The sequence below is a fragment of the Capsicum annuum genome, chromosome 9 (genome assembly GCF_002878395.1).
Source record: "Capsicum annuum cultivar UCD-10X-F1 chromosome 9, UCD10Xv1.1, whole genome shotgun sequence".
NCBI classification, from domain to species: Eukaryota; Viridiplantae; Streptophyta; class Magnoliopsida; order Solanales; family Solanaceae; genus Capsicum; species Capsicum annuum.
In genome coordinates, this window is record NC_061119.1 from 144,032,002 (window position 1) to 144,045,595 (window position 13,594).

Genomic DNA, 13,594 nt, shown 5'->3' on the forward strand with positions numbered 1-13,594 from the left:
CCAACCTGTTCCCTAAGTAGTAGCATCTTTGTCATAATAAAATCTTCATAAAATAGGTCCCAACATACAATTTGTCAATCATCAAAACTAATGACTTAACAAAACCCGTGACAGAAGTTTGTTCCAAATATTTCCTATAAGATGCTCTTCTCCTCAGGAATTTTCAAAGAGAGCTTTTGAGAGAAGTAGTTTTCTTTCTTTTTGTCTAACAAAAAAAAAGCATGTGTTTGTTTCCAAGAAGAAAAGTATTATAGGTTTTTGTTAAGAGAATCTATTATAATTTTAAAGGGATATAATTATTCAGAAAGAATCTCCATTGTTGCGTCTCTTCCCTTTTATTTATTAATATATAGATATACATAATTTTCTAGACATGAACTCAAGTTGATCCACATGAATGACCTGAATTCAATTTCCTTCAATAAATCCCAACTCTACTTTATTACACAAGTTCTCATCCATATATAGAGGCCTATACTGAAACCGGGACAAGTCGTAAAGGATGTAATTTGCCTACTATAAGGCCACTTTTCTCTTCCGCATCCAAATCATCGTTGCCTTCAATAACCCAATCAAATTAATTCAGCAATGAATCTAACATAGTGGTAATGGTCCTCACAGCTAAAAATATCGCAGGACACGTCTTGACCACGAATATCCATATTAGTTGAACCCCAAAACCTTTCAGGTCTAAATACCAAAGGATCCTCTCAAAAGGCAGGGTCCCAACCAATCGACAATATGTTCACTATCACTTCTGAACCCTTTGGGATGAAGTAGCCACAAAGTTCAAAATCTTGCTCGACCTTGCGAGACAAAAAGGCAACAGGTGGGTGTATCCGCAAGGCCTCTTTCAAAATGCAGTGCAAATAAGGAAGACGAACAAGTTCGGCCTCTTTTATCACTTTTTTCTGGCGAACAACTTGTGCGAGTTCCGCTTTAGTCTTTTCTAGGGGTGGCGAATGGGTGGGTTCGGCTGAAGTTGGACGGGTCAAGATGGGCTGAACAAATAATTGGGCTAATGCCCAATCCATCCAAATGCAAGTTTAATCAAATTAAAAATGCCAACAAAGTTTTTCATTTTTTTCGTCTTTTTACTTTTTCCTTTTTTTTATTTTTCGTCTATTTTTTTCATTTTTTGTTTATTTTTTTCCTTTTTTTCATATTTTATCACTATTATTTTGCAAATAAAACAGTTCATATATAATGAATTTATATTGTACTTTTGAGCAATGAAGATAGGAGAACAAACTATCAAGATCTTCTGAAATAAAAGTAACATCAATTTTTTTAAAAGATAATTGCAATTGCAAAAAGAAAATCACAAATTTCAGTATTTCTTTTTTAAATATAGTTAAATCTTAGAAAGGAAATGGGACCCCCCCCCCCCCCCCCAAAAAAAAAAAGAGAAAACAGTGTAAGATATGTTCTTTTTAATGGTCCAGTCTGTAAAGTTGGCAGTTTATTGAACAATTATTTATTTTTTTTGTTAAAAACAATTTTACAGTTTTACATTCATATTAAAAATCAAAGTTTATATATGATACATACACAGTAAATAAATTTCTAGCCTTGTCTTACTGACTGTAAGTAGTTGAATTTGACTATTCAATTATTAAAAAAAATCATTTTTGTCCACCATTTGGGTTGCGCCTTAAAGGTTTATGACAACGAAAATGTTACATGACGTAAGCGTTAATGACTGATTTCACGACTTTATCCCATGACGTATACGTTACATGGAGATAATATTAATACTAGTCCAAGTCTTATTTTTGTGGTTTCTCATCTAGTGTCGGTATCCACATTGGAATTTGATTAATTTCGATTCGCGCTGTGTAGGGGTCCAAGTCTTCGTGAAATATCTAAATATATTTGTATCTTCCTTCTCTCACTTTGTAATTTACCATTTATATTTGTATTATTCAATTTGTATTAATAAAATGCAGTTTGTATCAATGAAGATAAATCGTATAAAATATAAATAATGGTGAGATCTATAAAATACAAATACAAATACAAGTGTGAACTATAAAATACAAATATAAACACAAGCGTGAACTATAAAATAGTAGTACAATTGCATCAACGAATACATAAATACAAATGCTGATGTGAACTATAAAATACCAATACAAATACAAGTAGAATTATAAAATACAAATACAAATGTCAACTATAAAATATATATACAAATACAAGCGTGAATTATAAATTACAAATACAATTATATCAATAAATACAAAAATATAAATGATAGTGTGAATATAAATACAATAAGTCATTATAGTATTTTCGTTATCAATCATAACTTGTGCTCCACATAGTCATATTTTTAAAAAATATAAATAATATAAAATAAAAAAAAGACAAATAAAAAATTCAAAAAAATAAAAAAATAAAATAAATACAAGTTAGAGAAAAGAAAAGAAAAGAAGAAGGAGAAAAACGAAAATAAGAAGAAAAAATCAAAAAAAGGGAAAAATACGAAAAAGAAAAAAAATGAGAAAAAATACAAAAAAAAGGCCAGCTCGGTGCACTAAAGCTACCGCTATGCGCGGTGTCCGGGGAAGGGCCCCACCACAAGGCTGTATCGTACGCAGCCTTACCTTGCATTTCTACCAGAGGCTGTTTCCAAAGCTTGAACCCATGACCTCCTGGTCACATGGCAGCAACTTTACCACTTACTCCAAAAGAGATTAAATTCAATGACCGATTATGATGTGTCTTTCATCTTCCATGACTTGTACTTGATGTAACCATATTTTTCAGAACTACAAAAAAATATATATGAAATACAACAAAAAAAATGAGAAAGAGAAAAAAACAGAAAAAGAAATTAAAAAGGAAAAAAACAAAAAACAAAAGAAAAGTAAAAAAAAATGGAAACAAAAGAGAAGTGTAGGCCAGAGATAAAACAGAACAAAAAAATGAAAAAAAAGAAGAAGAAAGAAATGTTATAAATTGTAATTTTGAAAATTCGCCTAGAAATACTTTCATTTTGTTGAAACCTAGACTATTTTGTAAGTTTCCCATTAATAAAACAAGATTTTGTAAAAGTTTTAAGCAATTTGATGGGTCAAGTTTGGACATCATCATGGGTCTATTTGGATTGATGATTTGTAATGGGTTAACTTAGGCTAGCCCAAATTAGCCCATTATTAAAATCACTCTTGCTCAAACTCATCAAACCTTGGGTGGGTTGGACGGGTCATTTGGGTTTGGACTAATTTTGCCACCCCTAGGCTTTCCATTGCGTGCGGGTTCTTCATCAGCTCTAGCATTGCCCATTCTAACGTAATGGAACTTAAATCAGATCCCGCAATGTAAATGTTAGATTTAATTTTATCTCATTATTATGATATATCGATTATCATATTATTTTGTTGTAGTTTCTATTCTCTTTCTATCTCCTATTTTTTATGTTGTATTCGATGAATGTTCGGTTCTGTTTTAAACCATTTTTGTGTGAAGATTAGGTTCAATCATACTATTCTAATATTAATATATGCAACACATGTTTCTAATATAAAATCCTAAATTGACTTGTTACTTTATTTAGCTCTTGGTTCTTATTCTCTATCTGTATTCTACGGAGGTGTTGTTTTCTCTAAGAACCCAAGGGAGGACCTTGATTTGAATCTTCAACGGCCAATGTCTTTGTAATTAATTCAACTAATTATTGTGACACCATACTTGATAGAGCATTGCTTTTGATGCGTTGGTGTAGATCTCTCTAAGGTTCGGGGTTCAAACCTCAATTAATATATTTTGTGTAATATTTATGTATTATTTGTAAAACTTGCTTTAAAATTGTAGTTGAGTAGTATTGAACCTAAGAATTTTTCTAACTAAAAACTATGTTAAACCAATGGATCAAGGATATATCTAACTTAAAAAGGTGATGAATAAATTTTTATCCTTTCTTCTATAAATATCAGCACTACTTACTAAATATTATGTGTACGCCATTGTATTGAATACTAACATATTTATTTTTTCATATATTTTATCTCTCATAATATGCCTTTCGAGAAGCTTCACAATGACCGATTATGTTAGAATACATGTAAAGATATAGTATTTAATTTACATGCATAATTTTTTTTTTTTTTTAAATGTAGCCTCAAATAGATCTTATTGATAGAGGTGGGTCGACAACTGCCACAATTTCTAATCTTTTTGCCTAAATAATGCTCTCAATGAAAGCTAAAGAAATTTATGCAACAATTTTTGTTGGGGTATAGTTTGAAATTCTTTGTTATCTTGTGATTATTGAGAGATATATTGTACTATTGAAAAATTCATGGTATTATTTCGTACATAAGAATAATATGATATTGATCATATCTTTTTTCCTTAATTTTTCGTGTTTAAAAATTTCTTTATTTGTGACATACTAAATTATAAGAGTATTTTATTTTGTATTATTTCTTGAGAAAATGCTCTATTTCCATCTTAAACTATACATGAAATTGTTGAGACACACCAACTTTAGGAGGGTCCTATTACCCCTGGACTAATTAAAATCGTATTTTTGACAACCTTAGTGTCTACGTGGACCTTTAGTGTGTTGATTCACTGATGTGCCACGTAGCCACTAAGGTTGCAAAAAATACGATTTTAATTAGTTCAGGGGGGTAATGGGACACTCCTAAAGTTCGGGTGTGTCTCAACAATTTCGTGTATAATTCAGGGTGAAAACAGAGCATTTTCCCTTATTTCTTGAGATATCGATGGGTTTGATGTGTTTCTGGTGTTCTGTTCTGCTTAATGTAGGTGGTATATGAATATTCAGCCAACTTTATGAATTTTCTTTAAAAATATTAGATTTAATTAAATTATTTTGATATTTTAATTATTGTGTTGTTTTATTTTAGGTATACGTGCAAAGCACGTATACTTGACTAGTATTCAAAAACTTGTGAAGTATGTAGTTTAAATAGTTAGATTTGACATGAATTTAAAAAAGATTAACTTTTGAAAGTGTGAACAAATTACTAGAGCTTGTTTGTTGACAATAAAGGAGTAGTTGATTACTTTCTGCAATTCAATGTAAGTTTCTCACTTTGCATTCTGATTTGTCTTGCTGTTCTTCTTCTTTTTTTTTAATTCCAACATCCTATGTGATAGATTTAAAGTCACAAGATTTCAAAAAAGTATACACATATTTACTTTAACAATACAAATAAAATGAAACATAGGAAGTAGTTAAGTGATCTAAAGAAAATGAATACGAAAAAAATATCTGAATTTAAAATGGGTCAACTATCTTATTAGTGGATATTCATTTGTACATGAGATGATAGGGATATATCAGGATTAAGTTTTAGATAAAATTTATATTATATTTGAATTAAATATAATATAAATTTATCTCAAACTTAATTGTGTCTTATCCAAGTTGAAATTATTTATCCCACCTCCTGGATATAGAATAAATTAGTCCAAACATTCTAATCTCATGACTATAGTCTCGAGATAATTAGTCCACGAACCAAACAACTGAAAAAGATTTTACAGGTTGGGTATGTCTGATAAGAGGGTTTTGTTCAAGTAAGTTGGATTTACTGTTTTTGCTTGTGGTTTAATAGTTAGATGTTGTCCATTATTGACTTGACAAACAAGTTAAGAAACAATAAAAATAAGGGTAAGTTTATTATATCACTATCTAAATCTAATTAATTTATTGCTTTGAGAAATGTATTAGGTAACGACTATAATTAATAATAGCTATGGATAAAATGGGTTGGAATGGGCAAATTGTCCATTGGTTTTCCAATATGGAGAAGTATTGTAGTATATCTATTTTTAGTATTTTGGACAAATAAAGATGAACAGAGGAAGTAATATATTGATTATATTAATTTTCAACTTGAATGACCTTTTGAAAAAAATAAAAAATATAAAGTGAATTTTTCGATTCAAAAAATAATTTATTCACCTATTTCCCATAGTTTAAACAAGTCAAACAAGGAACTAAAAATTGAATAAGGAGAAAAGGAAAGTTAAGGTGGAATAGAGCATGCATCCATGAATTGAATTACCAGACAAAGGTGTTCGATCTGATTTATATCCATTTCAATATTATTGTCATGGGCATCTTTTTCTTCGCTCATATTTAACAAAATATCCAAAACGTCTTTGGCTTTCTGCTGCAACTTATTCTTCCTTGGCTCCAATCTTTCCTCAATAAAACCCCTAAAAATTCGAAACATTTTATCACAACTACTAAAAAGTGCTTCGGTATATCGCTTGAGGATCTATCCATTTCAGCACAGGGAAGTAATACACCATGTTAACCTTCCCAACCTGATATGTAATCCTCCGAATCACATCCTTAAATTTCTTCTCTGAATTCACTCAAAGGTCCACAAAATCCATAGAGAGAAGTGTATTTGACAAAACATTTATCGCGATATCAGAAGCAGCTAAACCAAAGTCTACGGCCTCACCAGTTTGGCTACACTGATGACAATTCGCAATAAGCTCTAAGATCTTCGTGGACCGAAGATTCTGGTTCGCTTCAAGCTTGTTAGTGGAGAATATACATGAATTTGATATCGTCCGAAGATTTTTTCGGCGAGTGCTGTTGGCCGGTGTTGGTGTAATATACCACAAATTACAACAATTGTTACAGTTGAAATAAAATGAACAAAATGAAGAAAAGTTAGATAATCTTCTTCTTGGCTAAGGCACGGATATCTCGCTCTCTTTAAGGAGATTCAAGCCCACTGCGGCATAATCTACACCGATCCAGCAGTATATCTCTTGACTTGTCCCCTCCAGGATACAACAGTCCATCAACGATGTGCAACTCAAACAACTCCGGATTAATTGAAGAGTCCAAAGCTCCACCATAAGAACACCTTCCTTCAATATATATTTACTTTCTTTGTATAGTGAATATAGTTAAATACTTAGAATATTTTTTTTGTCTCAACTCTTTGTTTCACTAATATAATAACTCTCATTTGTATAGTGAATATAATTGTAGAGTTAGAATAATTTCTTTGTCTCAACTCTCTCTTTCACTACTACACACAATAATCATTTTCACACTTATCATATTTCCTTGTCCATGCAATAACATGCAAGACCTGTTAAATTAACATAGAAACACACCACAGGATCACATAAATCAAGAACACCTATAAAGTAACGAAATATGCGAGAAATAAGGTGCGTACCTTTGTCCATCATTGGAACACGTAATCGAAGACGAACTAGGCTGAGTCTTCATCTCCTTTGCTTATGACGACTGACAGCTTATGAGAATACGTCTTATGTTAAAGCAGGAGAGGGGACCTAGCCTTATATTTATAGGCTTAAAACCCATAACCTAGTGCACCCCCATTATGGGCTCACAGGTCTACTACAGGCCTACACTATTGCCAGCCCACACCAATAACATGAAATGAATACAGGCCCATATGAAATTCGTATGAATACACGACCTGTGTCTTGTCCACCAACTAATAACATCAGCCCGTTTTACTTTTAACATAATAAAAAGTTAATGTTAAGTCCACATAAAATAAATAAGTCTAACATTCTCCCAATTAGACAACGTTAACTTTTAAAGAAAATTTTTGAAAAACTTATTTTTATGAAAACGACTCTCGGGCTGATAGACAGTGACCATAAGCATTTAGTGGTGGAACGCCATCTCCAACATAGTTCAATCAAGCAAAACATTACTGTTGAACTGCAGCAGTACTTGCATTAACCAACGACATAAGACCAGTCACAATTACAAACATTGAAGTTTTGTAGACATAAACCAAATGATGTGGTAGTGTAGCAAGAAATAACAAGAAATCATTGTTAGTCTTTCAAATGATTTTTCATATCAGCATGTACGCTTAAAATCAACATGCGTACCATAGAAAAATTGTCACCGCGATTTTCTGTTACAACATGTATGAGCACTAAAACAACATATGCTACTCCAGAAAATCTTGATTTTCAAGGTTCAACATGTGCAACATAGTACATGGTGCAACAACCAAAAAATTCACAAGGTACAATAATATACCATATATGTCTCCAAAAGAAAGATCTAATAAAACAATAATATGATCTTATCAATGTGAGACATAGCCAACACGTAAGGCAAAAGCCTTAATATAATAAAATAATATTAAAGTGTGCACAATAATAATCAACATAAAGAATCAGATGAACTTACTCCCACTGATCTTAAGACAGATAGAATGATCAATTTTGTTCTCCACAAACCCCATAAAAATGATAATTTCCTCATACTTTTAGTACCACTATCGAGAAGCGAGAAGTTTGCTTCAAGCCATAGATATATTTCTTCAACTTACACATGAGATGGTCACTGCTTTTACCAAAAAAAAAAAATTTTGGGGTCGTTGCATGTAAACCTCTTCATTAAGATCACCATTCAAAAAGTTGTCTTTACAACCATCTGATGTAGCTCAAGATCAAAGGGTCCCATTTGTTGTCCCATTTGTTGCCTATTCTCTACGTATCTATCATAGTACTCACCCCTTCGATCAAACCTCATTTTTTTTAATGACCTTTCCCAGTTGTTTCTCTACTTCAGTTTTAAACACTTTGAACATTTCAAGAGAATCCATTTTTTTCTTTAAAAAGAAAAACATAACCATATCGAAGAAAGTCATCAATGAAAATAACTTGAACTACATATTATAGTAGAATACAGACCACTTATGTCTGTGTGAATGATTTTCAACAAATCAGAACTACGAGTGGCATTTTTTTTCTTGTTTTAGTCAACTTTTCTCTAATGCAGTCAATACCTGTTCCTATGTTCCTAAAATTAAGAAAAGGTAAAATATTAGATTTAACCAATTTATCAACTCTATTCTTAGAGATATGAGCTAAACACCTATACCACAGCATGCCTAATTTTTCATTTAAAATTGGTCGGTTAGAACTAATAATTTCAGAATTAAAAGAGTTGTATTCTAAATCAGAAATCAAGGAAATTTTAAATAAGCCATCAGATAGGATTCCATGACCAACAACTCGGGAGTTCAAATTTCGTCTAAAAGACAGTACATAAAGAGTGTCTTCAAGAACAAACTTATAACCAGTTTCTAAGTCTAAAACTACAGTTCCTATGAACTCTACTTCAACTTGGACATCTGTGGCGACTCTAATTCTTTGACTCCATTTTTCTTGGGTTCCTTTTGTTTTTGAACCCCTACAAGGAAATGGCAACATGTGCAGTAGCTCCACTATCAAACCATCAAGAATAAATAGGGACATGTACAAAGTGTGACTCAAAACAAACAAGATCTAGGTGATTACCTTTTTTTGACTTCTTCTTAAAAGTATGATTATTAGATCTTTCAATCTTCTTAGGTCCCTTGCAAGAGCTTGCTTTGGAATCATGAGAAGATAACATGAAAACCTCACCCTTCTCCCTTTTAATTGTTTTTCCTCTTCAACAACATATTTGAATATGAGATCATTAATTGACCAAGATTCATCCTGAGTATTATAGGCAGTTTTCATTTGGATAAACTCAGCAGGAAAAGAGTTAAGAGCAGAGTGAACAATGTAAGTTTCAGGGAGAGTTATTTTAAGAGTTTTCAGTTTGGAATGAATGTGGACCAAATTAAGTATGTAAAATCTCTAACATCCCCAGTAAAATCATACCTTATCCCTGCAAGTTCATTTATTAGATCTCCAGTCTCAGCCTTATTGGATACAAGATACCTTTCTTTCACTTGAGCAAGAAAATTTTTGGCATTGGTAGTTTCAGGCAAACCACTTTTAAGGTGCTCAACAAATTACGACCTTCTAAAGGCAAGGATGTATAGCCTATTAAATCTATCCCACTTAGCATAAAATTTTTTTTCAACAGTTGTACTAGAATTAGTAAGAGCTAGAGGCTCATCCTTATGCAAGGTTTGATCTATGTCAGCCATGTCCAAAGCAAATTCAAGATCATCTTTCCTTCGCTTAAAGTTAGAGCTCGATAGAACCACAACTTCAGCATTGTTATTGTTCAAATAAATGGTAACTTTTTACAACATATCATGAATGAATTTATCAAACTAGCAAGGCATAAGAATAATAATCTTATCACAACGATGAGTCCTGCAGCATCACCAAGTAGCCCCCCATTAGGTAGGGCAAGAAAATATTTTCAATATTAGAAACCTATCCCTTTTGGGCAGATAAATTTACTAAAATCAAAATATTTTTACATAATGAGGCTCATCACAATACTAATTTAAAACACACAATAAATCTTCTTTGGGCAGATCATTGTATATTCTAACTTAGTGATATCCCTCGAAATGGATTAAACAAGTCTCATAAAACAAAGCAAATAGGTCACTTTGGTATACACTATTTACCTTAATTTACAAAACAAATTCAATCTCAGGAATTCAACATGCGATTACTTGATTTGCTCATGTGACATAGCAAGTATCCACTCAATTAAAAATATTATAAATCAGATTTAGATACAATTCAAATGAAAACAAATTCAAATAGAATCAATCAATAAATAACAATTCGACATCTTTTATAAACAATAGCTTAATTTTGTATTGTTTTTTAATTTTATAAAATAAATAACCTTTTATATTATTTAATCTAAGCATATGGAACTAACTAAATGAATGAATCTTTAATAACATAGTCATCAGAACACATTCTTAAGATGACTTTAGTTTACACGACTTTACTTCAGCCTATATAAAAAAAAAGATTAACAATCTGTAGACAAGAAATGCAACGAAAAAAATACTTCAATAAGACAATAGAATCTTTCTCAAGATCATTTTTGGGACACAAGTCCAGGCTTAACTTATCACCTTTCACCACAGGGACATCACCGGGCTTACAATTTTTATTTGAAATTTTTTTCAAAATACGGTCAATATAGGACTTTTGTGAAAGCCCCAATAACTTGCGAGATCTATCTCATCGAATCTCAATGCCCAGAACAAATGATGCCTTTTCTAGATCTTTCATATCAAATATTTGGTTCAATGAATGTTTAGTTTCATGCAACAGTCCCAAATTATTACTAGCAAGTAAAATATCATCAACATAAATGATAGCAAAATCTACCATAATACAAATGTCAATTCAAGAGATAATATCACCATAAGTCCAAAACAATAAGACGAGTAATCTAATTATAAATGAATAATAATATTAAATAGTCCCACTAATCCAGCAAATTAAATGACTTAACAACACCATATTCTGAACATGTTGCAATAAAAACTATGGGTCTTAGCCCTTGGTTAGTGGATCAACAAGCATCAAATCAATAGGTATATGTTCAATCACAATGTCCCCCCCCCCCTTAACCATGTTATTGGTCCCAAGATAATCAGTCGATCTTTACTATGCCTTTTGTTGTCCTGACCCTTTTTTTATTCAAAAGCATGTTGATCACTACCCAAAATATTTAAACATCAAGTTCTTGTTTCAAAACACATGAAAACTTATGCAAACTGCTCCCTTTTCAATAGTTTATTATACGGTGGTCATCTTGTTTATCAATCACATGCAAATTCTTTATTAGGAAATATGAGTATTTGTAAATCAAGGAAGAGACCCTCTCATTTTATAAAACAATAACAATCCATAACATTGTTAGGACAATAAGTTTCATAACAAGAGAGGTAATCATGCAAATCATGCTCTCGTATAACTTTTCAAACTAATAACACATGTACACATGAAAATAATTCAAATTTAGGAAAAACAACCTCATAGTTTATATAAAATTTCATTATAATATAGGGCTTACAATGCATGCTCTTTAATAATTTCAAAAACCATATCATGTACGAAATCAAATGCCTTAAATGCTTGTTTAATCGATAAATTTATGCCCACGGAGTTTTGGATAATCCCACGTACAAGAAATTTTGCATTTTAAGATTCAACTATTTTAGTTCGCCTTGTAGGATGATAGAACTCATATCCTTTAGAATGAGCTCGATAACCAATGAAAAAAAAACAAGTGAGGTTCTAAATTAGTTTTATATATTTTACTTCCGCAGGACATCCCCAAACTCAAAAATAATTTAAACTGGATTTTCTATTGGCCACAACTCAAAAGGAGTTTTAGGGACACGATTAAGAATGTACATAAATGTTTTAATACCTTCACCCAGACGAACTCATGTAAGTTAGATCTACTCATAATATTACTCATCATCTTCTCATCTGAAACAATTTTAATTTGTAAATACTAACAATGTACTTTAAAACATATTTAGACACTTTTGACAAGGGAAATCATTTCAGATTTAAGTTTAAGACGAAGTGCGTCATGATCATTATTTTCAATTATTTTTCTCATGAACTGAGTAATAGGGTTCAAGAACTATGTGATCTCTAATACAAAGTGTTAAATTAACATAGAAACACACCACATGTTCACATAAACCAAGAACTCCTATAAAGTAACGAAATATGTGAGGAATAAGGTGCGTAACTTTGTCCATCATTGGAATACATAATTGAAGATGAACTAGATTGAGTCTTACTTTCCTTTGCTTATGACGGCTGACAGCTTATGGGAATACGTCTTATGTTAAAGTCAGGAGAGGGGACCTAGCCTTATATTTATAGGTTTAAAACCCTTAACCTAGTCCACCTCCAATTATGGGCTCACAAGCCTTATATTTATAGGCTTAAAATGCATATACACCACACAATGGAGAATTTGTGATCCTTATGGACTTGGAGTTGGACCGCATCTTTGGGTGTTTTACTGGAGAAGACGGAATCATGGGTTTTTACGGCTTCTTTAGCGATGGTTGATGGAAGATATCACTATGGTGGGTAATTAACCCAATTTGAGGCTCATTATTGGACCATACTTTTTAGCAAGCCTTTCTATGGACTTATGGGGTGGAGCACCAAATATGTTATGAAGGTTTCCAATTAAAGGTAAAGGCACTGGTCCTGGTGAAAGTTTCTTCTTATTATAGACATGGATCAAAGTCCATACAAGTAATAATAATCCACATAAAATGCCTATGCAGTACATGGTGATGACAATATCACTTAAAAATGTCATGAGGTGATTGTAAATATAGTGTGCTCTTTGTATTTATAGATGTTATTCGCACATTGATTATAGGTTAAAGTTATAATCGATCCCCTAAAGTGCTTCGCATATTTTATTTTGACATTTCAACAATTTTTTTTCTCTATTAGACGCTCCAATATTAATAGATATGTACCTATTAAACACATCATGCAACATGGTATAGAAAGTGATATCCACTTTAATAGATACTAGTATTTGTTAAAATTGGAGTGCCTAATAGAAAAAAAATCTATTGATCAGGTGTCAAAATAAATTATATGGATTACTTTAAGGGGTCGTATATAACTTTAGCCGTAATACAATTAACGTGGTATGAGATTATATTGTTTGACTCCATCATTATGGATTATTTAGGTATAGTTTGGAATTTTATTTATGGTTTTGCATTAGAACAATTATGCGTAAAGATTCGCTTGGCGAGAAGTTATTGAGATGCATTTCATTACACGGTATGCCCTTTAGATGGACTAATAATTTTTATCCTTCAAATAATCTAGTCAT

At 31.7% G+C, this 13,594-nt stretch overlaps 1 pseudogene; it reads right to left on the bottom strand.

Moving 5' to 3' along the window:
• Positions 1-472: 472 nt before the first annotated feature.
• On the bottom strand, positions 473-13,060 carry LOC107841986 (annotated as a pseudogene).
• Positions 13,061-13,594: the final 534 nt, after the last annotated feature.